The sequence below is a fragment of the Bubalus bubalis genome, chromosome 1 (assembly GCF_019923935.1).
Source record: "Bubalus bubalis isolate 160015118507 breed Murrah chromosome 1, NDDB_SH_1, whole genome shotgun sequence".
Classification (NCBI taxonomy): Eukaryota; Metazoa; Chordata; class Mammalia; order Artiodactyla; family Bovidae; genus Bubalus; species Bubalus bubalis.
The window spans coordinates 129,886,669-129,901,508 of NC_059157.1; positions in this window are offsets into that span (position 1 = coordinate 129,886,669).

A 14,840-nucleotide genomic window follows, 5' to 3' on the forward strand; every position below is an offset into this window, starting at 1 on the left:
ATTGGACATTAATGAGCGATAGAAAAACAAATGTCCTATGTCATTAAGCACTATTTTTGCCCAAGAGATTTTAAATGGACACTTATAAAAGAGTCCTTTAAAATTAAAGAAGAAGCAATTCTTAAAAAGAAGTGTAAGCCAGACTTGCTATATGACAGAAATAAAATACCAGTGCATGGTGAATAGGAACGCAAATATTTTTTCCTATCATCAGGCTATGGACAAGATTCAGATGGTAGTGTCATAGTGGGTAGATCAATGGGCTCATAGCAAGAATTGTTGAGGAGACATTTAAAGTTACTTAGTAAGGGAACCAACAATCTGATATCCAGGGATGAAACTGAATCAGGAACCAAACAAGAGAAAGATGCAACGAAATGATTTATGGGTCATGAGGCAACTTTAATGATTTTTGTTCACTGGATTTTATTGCCCTGTAGTACCTGTGGCAGTTGTCATATTTGGGATTATTATGAAGGTTACAAGTGTCTCCAATTAGGCAAAACCTACGCTTTTGAGGTAGCTTCACAATCGATATTGTCAAAGAGGAATGTATTATGTTAAGATTTAATTTCATTCAGCAAGAATTTATAGAATGCTTACAGCACACAACGATCTGGAGTAGGCTCTGTCAGGAATACAGAGGCAAATTAAGCATGTACCCTTTTCTCTAATAACAGAATCTTGGAGGTGAATGCCATGAAAGGATTAAAGTGATGAAGATACAGCTAAAATAAAGATACAGATAAAATTACTAAGTAGAGAAGTAACACAGTATCAGTGGGAAAGAAAGAGAATGAATGTGAGAGGAACTGAAGAGAGAGAATGGAAAGAGCACAGCAACTGAGTGAATGTAGTGACTGTAAGACAGCTGCCAAGAATCTATTGGACTCACTGAACATCCCAGGTCACTCTCTTGAGAGAGTGACTTTATCAGGACTTGCCTAGTTCCCAGGATTTCTTGGACTACAGAGGGTAAATATAAGACTGTCTACAGCCTCTATGGGCAGTGAAGGAGCCGTTTAAGACTACCATGTGAGGATAACTTATATTTTATTTGTTTGTCTCACTGACTAGTCTGTAAGTTTCTCTGCGAAAGGATTCAATAATTATTCCTACATTCTTAGTGTCTTACACAGTGCCTGGTATATAGTAGCCACTCAATTGTTTCTTGAACATAAAAGCAAGAGTTGTTCATTACAAAGAGATAACATGAACAGTAGATGCTTAAGAGATCAAGAAGAGATGGAAAGAATACATGGAAGAACTGTATTATAAAAAAAATCTTAATAACTGTATTATAAAAAAATCTTAATAACCAGATTACTACAATGGTGTGGTTAGTCACCCAGAACCAGTTATTCTGGAGTGTGAAGTCAAGTGGGTCTTAAGAAGCACTGCTGTTAATAATGCTAATGGATGCGATCAAATTCCAGCAGAACTGTTCAAATTCCTAAAGGACGGTGGCATCAAAGTTTTGCATTTATTATGTCAGCAAATCTGGAAGACCCAACAGTGGGCACAGGACTGGAAAAATCAATCACTATCCTAATTCCCAAGAAGGGTAGTACCAAAGAATGTGCTAACCATCGGACAATTGCACTCATCTCCCATGCTAGTAAGGTCATGCTTAAAATCTTGCATGCTAGGCTTCAGCATTATGTGAACCAAGAATTTCCAGATGTCCAAGCTGGGTTTAGAAAAGGAAGAGGAACTAGAGATCAAATTGCCAACATTTGCTGAATTATAGAAAAAGCAAGGGAATTTCAGAAAAAACATCTCTCTTTCATTGACTTCACTAAAGCCTGTGACTGTGTGGATCATGACAAGCTGTGGAAATCTCTTAGAATGATGGGAATACCAGACCATCTTACCTGTCTTCTGAGAAACCTGTATGTGGGTGAAGAAGCAACAGTTAGAACAACATATGGGACAACCAATTAGTTCAAGATTGAGAAAGGAGTACGACAGGGCTGTTTGCTGTCGCCCTGTTTAACCTATATGTTGAGCACATCATGAGAAATGCTGGGCTGGATCAGTTACAAGTTTGAATCAAGATAGATAGGAGAAACATCAACAACCTCAGATATGTGAATGATAATACTCTAATGGCAGAAAGTGAAGAGGAACTAAAGAACCTCTTAATGAGGGTGATAGAGGAGAGTGAAAAGAGTCGACTTAAGACTAAATATTAAAAAAATGAAGATGATGGCATCTAGCCCCATTACTGTATGAAAAATAGAAGGGGAAAAGGTGAAAGTAATGGCAGATTTCCTCTTCTTGGGCTCCAAAATCACTGCGGATGGAGACTACAGGCATGAAATCAGAATATGATTGTTTCTTGGCAGGAAAGTGATGACAAACCTAGACAGCGTGTTGAAAAGCAGAGACATTACACTGCCAACAAAAGTCTGTGTAGTCAAAACTATGGTATTCCCAATGGTCATGTACAGTTTTGAGAACTGGACTGTAAAGAAGGCAGAACCCCAAAGAATTGATGCCTTTGAACTGTGGTGCTGGAGAAGACTCCTGAAAACCCTTTGGGCAGCTAGGAAATCAAACCAGTCAATCTTATGGGAAATCAACCCTGAATCAACTGGAAGGAACTATGCTGAAGCTGAAGCTCCAGTGTTTTGGTTATCTGATGTGAACAGCCAACTCATTGGAAAAGTCCCTGATGCAGGGAAAAATTGAGGACAGAAGAGGGCATCAGAGGATGAGATGATTGGATGGCATCACCGATGCAATGAACATGAATTTGGGCAAACTTCAGGAGATGGTGAGGGACAGGGAGGCCTGGCATGCTATAGTCCACGGGGTCACAAAGACCTGGACATGAATGGGCAACTGAACAACAATAACAATGTGAACAGAAAGTAAGGACTCAAGCTTCTTTCATTTGTCTAGTAGGACTGAGTCCCTGACTATTGTGATATTCATTATACAGAAGGCAGATACATAAATTCAGCCCCAATACTTGTGTTACTTAGATCCATTGTATTTGTTGATTTATGTAAAATGACTGCCTCTGTGTAACCAGAAAAGGAGATCTTTCCAATGTCAAAACTTATGCTAATTTTTCTGGGGATATAGACATGGTACCTCCTCTCAGACAGTCTGGTGAGAGTTCATCAGGTGTACTAGAAGGGCGCAGAAGAAAATTACAACTCAAGAAGGGCAAGTAGTTTTGCTACCAGCATACTCATGTGTATTATTTAGGATGGTCTAGTAATGTGGCAACAACAACCTCCTCACCTCAGTGGTTCCCAAGGACAGTTTTTTGCTCACACCACATGTCCATTTTGGACTGCCTTGTAGCTTGGCTGCACATTGTCTTCACTCAGGGACCCAAGCTAAATAGATCACCTTTTTTATACCTAGAGCATTGCTGGTCATTGTGGCAGAGGCATACACTGGCTCTTAATTTCTTCCTGGAAGTAACATTCCTCACTTCACACATTTCATCAGCCAAAGCAGGTCACATGGGCATGCCTGAGTTCAATAGGCTAAGTAAGTATAATCATCACACAGGGAAGGGAAGTCTTGATGAACAGAAATACCTTCAACCACATTATTTTTCTGTCCTCAATTTTCTAAACTGTAAGACTCCATGTATTAGAGGAGAATCTTGAGATTTTAAAACATCTCAGGATAACAAGGAATAGGGTATAGGAATAAAGAAGCTGTTCTTAGAGAAAGTGGGACTGTGGGAGAAACTTCAAATAAATATGAGAGGGGATTTTTAATTTAGCCATATACCCAATAAAGTAGTTGGTAAGAATGGTTGTGAAATCACAGAATTTTATTTGTCTGTGCAGATGATATTATCATATGCTTGTCACGACTAGGCTATTACAGTAAAATTTTTAAAAGAAGAAAAATGAAAAGATTTTGATCTAATGTCATCGTTATTTCAGAAAAAAGATAAGAACACATTGTTAAGACTGACAAAGAATTAATTTCTAGTTGCATTGAGAGGAAAAAAATTAGCAGACTAACAAAATTATAACCTTAACATGATTAAACTCATTACACTTGAAATGTCGAGCAGATACTTTGTGTTGGTTTTTTAGTTTGTTTATAGAACTGGAAATGACTTTAGGATGTTAATATTTCATCAAATCAAAATTAATATCATTAGGTTTTGAGAATAAAAATGTAAATGTAATATAAGGGCCACTATATACATGTTAGAATATATGCTTTTTTTTTTTATAAAAAATACAAGTTTATCAAACTTTAAAGTAGTAAAGAGAAGTACAAATGAAGAAAAAATTACTTAATTTAACTTAAATGTTCTAACCTAGTAGAACATTTGGTGAACATTACCTTAGTCAACCCTATATGCATACATAGAGATGGACAGATTAGCAGATAGGCAGGATAATAGATAAACAGACATAGAAATAATTTTATAAGAATGAAATCATACTATATCAACTATTAAAAATGCATTTAATTTCACCTTAACTTACTAGATTTTGAAATGCAGGAATTTTGAAGTTTTGATAAATGATTTTCTCAAGAGATATTATTCTCTTAAGATGCTAAGTTTGAAGATTTTGAAAACCATCAAAACATTAGCAACATTACTTTTAAAGACTGAAATGTACAGCCTATTATACAGAGTGAAGTAAGTCAGAAAGAGAAAAACATATATTGTATATTAAAGCATATATGGAATCGAGAAAAACAGTACTGATGAACCTATTTGCAGGGCAGGAAGAGAGACACAGACAAGGAGAATGGACTGTGGACAGAGCAGGAGAAGGAGAAGGTGGGACAAATTGAGAGAGTAGCATTGAAATATATATGCTGCAAAGTCACTTCAGTCGTGTCCGACTCTGTGCGACCCTATAGACGGCAGCCCATTAGGCTCCTCTGTCCCTGGGATTCTCCAAGCAAGAATACTGGAGTGGGTTGCCATTTCCTTCTCCAATGCCTGAAAGTGAAAAGTGAAAGTGAAGTTGCTCAGTCGCGACCGACTCCTAGCGACCCCATGGACTGCAGCCTACCGGGCTCCTCCTTCCATGGGATTTTCCAGGCAAGAGTACTGGAGTGGGGTGCCATTGCCTTCTCCTGAAATATATATAGTACCATATATAAAACAGATAGCTAGTGCAATGTTGCTCCATAACACAGGGAGCTCAACCCAGTGATCTGTGACAACCTAGAGGGGTGAGATGGGAAGGATAGAAGGGAGGCCTAAGAGGAAGGGGATATATGTATACTTAGGCTGATTCATGTTGTATGGCAGAAACCAACACAACATTGTAAATCAATTATCTTCCCATTAAAAATATTTTATAAAAAGACTGAAATGTTTCCAGCATTTTACAGTACTGATTTCCTGCTATGAAGGATGAAGTCTTTAATAGTCTTGCTCTCCCTTCTACCTCTGTTTTGTTCTGATTTCATTTAATTTTATTCTAATTTCAAACTAAAATTCCAATATTGTAAGAATAGTACAAGGCATTCCTGCACACTCTTTACCCAGATTTATCATTTTTCAAATGTATTTCCCCATGTTTATTAGTCTTTCTATTTTACCCATAGGCATATTATTTTTTCTAAGCTACACTTAATACATAGCTAAGTATATATTTCTGAAGAGCAAGGAAATTCTCCTATATAATCACAGTGCAATTTTCAAAATTTTAACATTGACATAAAACTGCCTAGTTAGCAGCTCATAATCAAATTTTGTCGGCTGTCTCAATATGATTCTTATAGATCTTTTTGTTTTTAAAAAATATTTATTTATTTGACTGCACCAAACCTTAGTTGTGGCACACAGGATCTTTGGTATTTGTTGATGCACACGGGATCTTCAGTGAACTCTTAGTTGCGGCATGTGGGATCTAGCACAAGATTCAACATAGGATGATGCATTACTTAACTATCATGTCTCTTTATCTCCTTTAATAAGAAGCAATTGTTCAGCCTTTCACTTTTCTTGATCTTGACATTTTTTGGAGTTTAGGCTATTTCATAGAATGTCCCTCAATTTGGATTTGTCTAATGTTTCTTCATGATTCAATTCAGGTCATGTATTTTTGGCAAGAATATCACCGAGGTGATATATCTTTCTCAGGGAAGGCATAAAATATCTATTCCAACACTGGTGATGTTAATTTTGATCATGTAATTAAAGTGGTGTTCACCAGGTTTTTCTTCTCTAAGGTAATGTTTTCCCCTTTTTAATTAACATGTATATAGAGAAGAGATATTCTGTTTAATAGCTTAAGACTCATCAAAATTTTGCCCACCAGTTTTAACACATTAATAATTTTCTATTTCTATCATTCCTTCTGTATTTGTTAATTGTCTTTCTATTACAAAAAAGAATTTTACTTTAGCCATTGTTTACTTATTTTTTCATTGCAGTATGCATTTATGAATTGAATTGTCTCCTCCCAAAGACACAAAATATACACAAAAGATATGCTAAAGTTATGCTAAAGATATGCTAAAGTCATACTCCCAGCACTTGCGAATATGCAGATGAATTTATAAGCTTGGGCCTTAATCCAATATGATGGGTGTCCTTATAAAAAGGGTACATTTGAATACAGATACATGCAGAGGGAAGATAATATGAAGACACATATGGAGAATGCCATGTGAAGATGGAGGATCAGGGCAATGCCTCAACAAACCAAGAAATGACAAAGATATGCTGGAAAAACCATCTGAGGATGTCCTGCTGCTGCTGCTGCTACTAAGCTGCTTCAGTCGTGTCCGACTCTGTGCAACCCCATAGACAGCAGCCCACCAGGCTCTGCCATCTCTGGGATTCTCCAGGCAAGAACACTGGAGTGGGTTGCCATTTCCTTCTCCATTGCATGAAAGTGAAAAGTGAAAGTGAAGTCGTTCAGTCGTGACCGACTCGTAGCGTCCCCATGCAGCCCACCAGGCTCCTCCATCCATGGGATTTTCTAGGCAAGAGTACTGGAGTGGCTTGCCATTGCCTTCTCCGGAGGATGTCCTAGAAAGAGGCAAAGAAAGAGTTCCCTACAGATTTTAGAGGAAGCATAGCCCTGCCTACACCTTGATTTTGGACTTCAAACCTCCAAACCTGTGAAACAACAAATTTCTGTTGTTTTAAGTCACCTAGTTCAAGAAACTTTGTTACAGCAGCCCCAGGAAACTAATATAACATGTGTGGATTTTTCTTTTATTCAAAAGTTATAATCAATTACCATTATTATTTATTTTGATGTACAAATTGCCCCAGATTTTGCCAGAGGGAGCCACTTCAAGCTGGCTCATGAAGCCTCTATATTTCCTTAGTTTTTGGCATAAGAAGGTATTCATGGCTCATTTTATAATTCCCCTGTCCTAGCCCTCCCACCTCCTCCCAGTTCTACAGCTAGGAGATATTTCTTTCTCTTTCTTTTTTCTTTCTCTTTCTTTTTGTCTGTCTCACTCCCTATCTTGGTCTCTCTTATCTCTGTCTATCTGTTTGTCTATTTCTTATCTATCATCTCCATAAGATCAGTTTCAACCCAGTACCTCAGGGTATATTCTTGTTTTCCTGCTTTCATATTTGTAATCCTACAAGGAGAAATCTGGCTCTCATATTTCGAGTAATATATTTACTCATTTGTTCAAGCCTAAAATATGTTTATCTACTTGTATAAACTCACACAAATTAATCTTAGAATTGTTAAGTCATACTACTGAAAAAAGGAATATTGGACTTCAGTATTTGTTTATAGTTTTAATTTTTCTTTTTTTTGTGTGTAAAACTTAAATACATTGAAATACACAAATCCTAAGTATACAATATATTGTTTTGACCAATTCATACACTTATGTACTCCACACCTCTATTAATATACAAAATCTTTCTATCACCTCCAGAAAGTTTCTTTATGTCCATTACCAGTTAATCCCTTTCCTCAAAGCAATATCTTTCCCCATTTTTTTCACCTTTGTATAGTCTTGCCTGTTCCAGAATTTTATATAAATGGGATCATATATCATGTAGTTTTTTGTGTCTGGTTTCTTTCACATAATGTGAATAATGTCTGAGACTTGTGCATGTTGTTATATGTGTTCATGACTTTGCTAAATTGGCTTTAAGCTTTAGTAGTTGCTTGGTAGATTCTTTTTTTTTTTAATTTAATTTAATTTTAAAACTTTACAATATTGTATTGGTTTTGCCAAATATCGAAATGAATCCGCCACAGGTATACATGTGTTACCCATCCTGAACCCTCCTCCCTCCTTCCTCCCCATACCATCCCTCTGGGTCGTCCCAGTGCACCAGCCCCAAGCTTCCAGTATCGTGCATCGAACCTGGACTGGCGACTCGTTCCATATATGATATTATACGTATTTCAGTGCCATTCTCCCAAATCATCCCACCCTCTTCCTCTCCCACAGAGTCCAAAAGACTGTTCTATACATCAGTATCTCTTTTGCTGTCTCGTATACAGGGTTATTGTTACCATCTTTCTAAATTCCATATATATGCATTAGTATACTGTATTGGTGTTTTTCTTTCTGGCTTACTTCACTCTGTATAATAGGCTCCAGTTTCATCCACCTCATTAGAACTGATTCAAATGTATTCTTTTTAATGGCTGAGTAATACTCCATTGTGTATATGTACCACAGCTTTCTTATCCATTCATCTGCTGATGGACATCTAGGTTGCTTCCATGTCCTGGCTATTATAAACAGTGCTGCGATGAACATTGGGGTACACGTGTCTCTTTCAATTCTGGTTTCCTCAGTGTGTATGCCCAGCAGTGGGATTGCTGGATCATAAGGCAGTTCTATTTCCAGTTTTTTAAGGAATCTCCACACTGTTCTCCATAGTGGCTGTACTAGTTTGCATTCCCACCAACAGTGTAAGAGGGTTCCCTTTTCTCCACACCCTCTCCAGTATTTATTGCTTGTAGACTTTTGGATCACAGCCATTCTGACTGGTGTGAAATGGTATCTCATGGTAGATTCTTTAGAGTTTTTAACATACAAAACCATGTCATATGTGATTAGAGACAGTTTTACTTTTTCCTTTCCAATCCACATTACTATTATCTATTTTTTCTTGCTTTGTTGCACTAGCTAGAAACTCCACTACAATATTGTATAAAAGTGATGGAACCCTTTCCTTGTTCCCAATTTTAGGGGAAAATAATTTAATATTTAATCATTAGATATGATGTTAGCTGTAGGTTTTTTGTAGACACCCTTTGTCAGATTTAGGAAGTTGCTTTGTTTTCCTAGTTTGCTAGGAACTTTTATCATGAATAGGTATTGAATTTTACCAGGTATTTTCTGTATTCATTGAAATTATAAATTTTCTCATTTATTCTGATATTATGGTCTTTGCTGCTGCTGCTGCTAAGTCACCTCAGTCATGTCCGACTGTGCGACCCCACAGATGGCAGCCCACCAGGCTCCTCTGTCCCTGGGATTCTCCAGGCAAGAACACTGGAGTGGTCTTTACAGTGATTGATTTCCAATTTTTAAACCAACTTTTCATTCCTAGATAAACCTCACTTGATCATCCTGTATTATCTTTGTTATATGTTGCTGTGTTTGTTTGATCAATATTTTTTTCCACAGTATTAATTAGATACATATATATTTATTTGATTGTATTAGTGTGTAATTTTTGTTTCTTGTAATATTTTTGTCATGTTTTGGCATGAGGGTTTTGGTGGTCTCACAAAATGATATGAGAATTCTCTAAAATAATTTGTCTAAGATTGGTGTCATATCTTCCTTAAATGTTTAAGAAAATTCATTGGTATACTCACCTAGGATTGGGGTTTCCTTTGTAGCATGTTTTTTTGATCGTGAATTCAACCTCTGTCACAGGTACAAGGTTATTTGGATTTTCTATGTCATATGTCTCATTTTAAGTTGTGTATTTTATAAGAAATGTATGCAGTTCATCTATGTTGTGAAATTAACTGGCACAAAATTACCATTTAATGTCTGTGTGACTTGTAATTTCTCTCTTGTAACTGATATTAATAATTTTAATTTCCTTCCTTCCTTTTTTCCATTTTCTAGCTAGGGATTTATCAATTTGGTTGATGTTTTTTCAAAGACCAACTTTGGCTTTTGTCAAATTTGTGAAGTGTCTGTTTCACATTTCATTGATTTTGGCTCTTTATTTTCTTCTTTCTTGCATTTACGATTTATTTTTTAAAACCTTAAAATTCAAGCTTGAACATTGGCTGTAAACTTTTTCTCTTATTTAAAATATGTACTTGACCCTATAAATTTCCATCTAAGCACTGTACTATAAATTTGGTAAAATGTAATTATCATTCTATTAAAAATAATTTATACTTTCTCTGTGTTTTCTTTAACCTATGGATTATTTAGAATTGTGTTAATTTCCAATATTTGGTGGCTTTTCTTCATATCTTGTTACAATTGATTTCTAACTAATTTCTTTATAGGGACTTCCCTGGTGGCTCAGATGGTAAAAGCATCTGTCTACAATGTGGGAGACCAGGGTTCCATCCCTAGGTCGGGAAGGTCCCCTGAAGAATAAAATGGCAACCCACTCCAGTACTCTTGCCTCGAAAATACCATGGATGGAGGAGCCTGGTAGGCTACAGTCCATGGAGTCTCAAAGAGTTGGACACGACTGAGCAATTTCACTTTCACTTTCACTTCACTTTAATTTCTTAATGGTTAGAGACCATTGAGGGCAGGAGAATGGGGCAACAGAGAATGAGATGGTTGGATGGCATCTCTGAATCAATGAGTGTGATTCTGAGCAAACGCCAGGAAATAATGAAGGAGAGGGAAGCCTGGTGTGCTGCAGCCCATGGGGTCACAAAGTTTGGACACAACTTAGCAACTGAACAACATGGTTAGAGAATATACCCTGTAAGATTCCAATCTTTTGAAATTTATTGAGACTGAATTTATGGCTCAGCATATAGGTATTATTCTAGTAAATATTCCATGTATACTTGAAAAAAAATTCTGAAATTTTTGAGTGTTCTGTCAATGTCATTAGGTTAAAGTGGCTAATAGTGTTCTTAAGCATTTTTTATATCATTTTAAAGCAGTTTTTCTATCAATAACTAAGAAAGGATGTTAAAATTTCCAAGTGGTTTTTTTTTCTTCATGTATTTTGCCTGTCTGTTAATAAAGTGCATACACATATATGATTACATTTTCTCCATAATAAATTGACTTGTTTAACATTATGAGATTTATCTCTGGTAATAATCCTTACATTTCTTAGAGTTAATTTTTTGTGATGTTAATAGAGCCACTCTAGTTTTCTGTTGAAAACAAACAAAAAATATATATATATTTTCATACTTTTCCTTTTAATCCATCTGTCACTTTACCTCTAAAGGCATCTATTAGGTGCAGCATACAATTGAGTCTTGCTTTGTTGTATGATCTATTAATTCCATGCTTTAATTACATATTTAATCTATTTATATGCAGTGTGATAATTGATATGGTTGCATTTCTGTCTACCATTTTGTGCTTTTTTTCTGTTCAATCCATTTGTTTTTATATTCTTGTTAAATATATATACATATTTGCACATATTAATATCTCTATCACACAGTATTAAAATTTTTGCTTTAAAAAGTCTTATGTTGTTTAAAAAAAATTAAGAGAGAACAAACAGGGGGTTTTTATATTTATCATTTCTAATGCTTGATAGTCCTTACTGTAAATCTGTGTTTTCATCTGGTGCTATTTCTCTTTAGGCTAAAGAGCTTTCTTTAATATTTCTTGTAGTGTAGATCAACTGGCAACAAAATTTTCAACCATTGATTTGAAAATGTGTTAAGCTCATCTTTATATTTAATGGATAATTTTCCTGGATATAGAAACCTGGATTGAATGTGTTTTATTTTTCTTTCATCATTTAAATGATGTTGTTCTGGTTAACTATTGCTGCATGAAGAATACCCCCCAAACCTAATGTTTTAAAACAACACCAATTTGTTAAATTACATATAATGATTTTGTTGTTTAGAAATTTGGGCAGGGCTTGGTTGAGTGATTCTTTTTCTCCATATGTCATTGGTGGTAGTTATTTTATGGTATTCAGCTATGGCTGGTTAGCACTGTCCAAGATGATTTCATTCAAACACATGTAATCTTGGTAAAATGTATGGAAGCTAGGGCTCAGCTGCACATTTCTCCATTTTCATGTAGTCTCAGAGGCTATCCATGTTCTTTTGGGCAGGGTATTTGGACTTTTATCTGTCATCTCAGGACTTCAGGAATAAGTGTTTCAAAAGATGAAAAGAAGTCATCACTCTCTTAAGGCGCATGAATAGATACAATATTATTTCTACCATATTCTTTTGGTTATGCTATCACATAGCTCACTCACATTCAAAGGAAGGGAATCTCTCAGTTGGAGGAGTACCAAAGAAATTTCAGCCATCTTTTATCCATCACAGCCCTCCACAGTTTTCTCTTGGCTTTCACTATTTCTGCTGAGAAGTATCGGCCATCATTGCTATCATCATTTCTCTATTATGTAGTATGTTGTTTTCTCTCTCATTTTTGAGACTTTACTTCTAGTTTTCAGTTGTATGACTACAGTGTATCTAACTGTGATTTTATTTATATTTATCTTGCTTGAAGTTTATTGAACTATTTGGATCTGTAAGTTTATGTTTTCCAGTAAATTTGGGAAATTTTTGTTGCTCTTTTCTTTTTCCTTTTGTTCCCCCTCCATTCTGTCTACTCCACAGAAAACAGAATAGCTGCTCACATTTTCCTTTTTTCCCCCTTCTTTTCTGATTGGGTAATTCTATTAATCTATCTTCAAGATTTTAGAGACTAGCTTCTTTTTCCTTCACTAGTTCATGTGGTGAATTTAATGTAAAATATTGTACTTTACCATTTTAGAATGTCCACTTGGTTCCCTTTGTTTCCTTAATAGACTTATTTTTTTAAACTTTTTATTTTGTATTGGAGTTTACCCGATTAACAGTGTTGTGATAGTTTCAGGTGACTAGTGAAGGGACTCAGTCATAAATATACACATATCCATTCTCTTCCAAACTCCTGTCCCATTCAGACTGCTAAATAACACTGATACAGTTCCATGTGCTATACAGTAGGTCCTTGTTGGTTATCCATTTTAAATATAGCTGCACTTGGTTTGTTTTTATAGTTTCATATCTTTGAGATTCTTCTCCATTTGTTCATTTATTTTGATGAATCATTTTTTCAAAAATTTTTATTTAGTTATTTTTGGCTGTGCTGGATCTTCATTGCTTTTCTCTAGTTGTGGTGTTCAGGCTTCTCATTGTGATGCTTCTTTTGTTGTGGAACATGGGTTCTAAAGCATGCGGGCTTCAGTAGTTGTGGCACATGGGCTCAGTAGTTGTGGCTGCCAGACTCTAGAGCAGAGGCTCAGAAGCTGTGGCTCATGGGCTTAGTTGCTCTATGGCATGCAGGATTTTCCAGGACCAGGGATCGAACTCACGTCTCCTGCTTTGGCAAGTGGATTCCTATCCACTGAGCCACCAAGGAAGCCCATGATGAATCATGTTTTTAAGTTCTTGAACATATTCTTAATAGCTGCTTTAAGTTTTTGCCTGCTAATTTCAGTGCCTAGATCAAACCAGAGTTAATTTCTGTTGACTACTTTTTGACTATGGGACATATTTTTCTGTTTCTTTGCATTTTTAGTGATTTTTTGACTCTATGCTAGACATTGTGGCTAATACATCGTAAAGATTCTGAATTCGGCTACCCACTTCTGAAACGTGCTGATTTCTGTTCTAGCAGTCTATAACTCAAATTCCACAATCTGTATCCACTGTGGTATGCTCCAGTTACATTTTCTGGTTAGTTCTTTTAGCCTTTCAACTGTCACCTCTCAGGGTCCTAGTCAGACATTTTAATTTTGTCCTTGTAGTTTCCTTCATTTATGCGCAGTTCAGGGTTAGCCAAAGATTTGGACAGAATTTACATGCAGATTTTCTTTTATATACATTTCTATGATTCTCCATTTTCAAAGATTTGTCCCCTCACTTCCTCACTTTTTAGCTGCTTTGGCAGCCCTAAACTCCATTCTCTGACTTAAGTCAGGAAGAATGCAGCTTCCTGCTTAGAAAGTTGTGATGTGCTGTATAAAACAGAAAGTAACTATATGTGAAAAGCTGTACAAATGCAAATGTTGCCCAGGAGAGTTCCCTTTTATCAAGTCAACTCCTTTCCAGTATGCCTACCTTTCTTCCTTGTTCAATGTGTTAAACTAATTAAATAATATTTTGTCTCAATTTTATAACTGTTATATGTGGGAGGGTTAGTATGATACAAACTATTGTTATTACTAAAAACAGAAACCAGACATTAATTTTTCCTATGTCATGGTTGTAATATTTTCATTTTTTTCTATAGCCAAATTTCCCCAGTGGAAGTGAGAAATAGATTTAAGGGACTAGAACTGATAGGCAGAGTGCCTGATGAACTATGGACAGAAGTTTGTGACATTGTAGGGGAGACAGGAATCAAGAGCATCCCCAAGAAAAAGAAATGCAAAAAAGCAAAATGGCTGTCTGGGGAGGCCTTACAAATAGCTGTGAAAAGAAGAGAAGTGAAAAGCAAAGGAGAAAGGGAAAGATATACCCATTTTAATACAGAGTTCCAAAGAATAGCAAGAAGAGATAAGAAAGCCTTCCTCAGCAATCAGTGCAAAGAAATAGAGGAAAACAACAGAATGGGAAAGACTAGAGATCTCTTCAAGAAAATTAGAGATACCAAGGGAACATTTCATGCAAACATGGGCTCAATAAAGGACAGAAATGGTATGGACCTAACAGAAGCAGAAGATATTAAGAAGAGGTGGCAAGAATACACAGAAG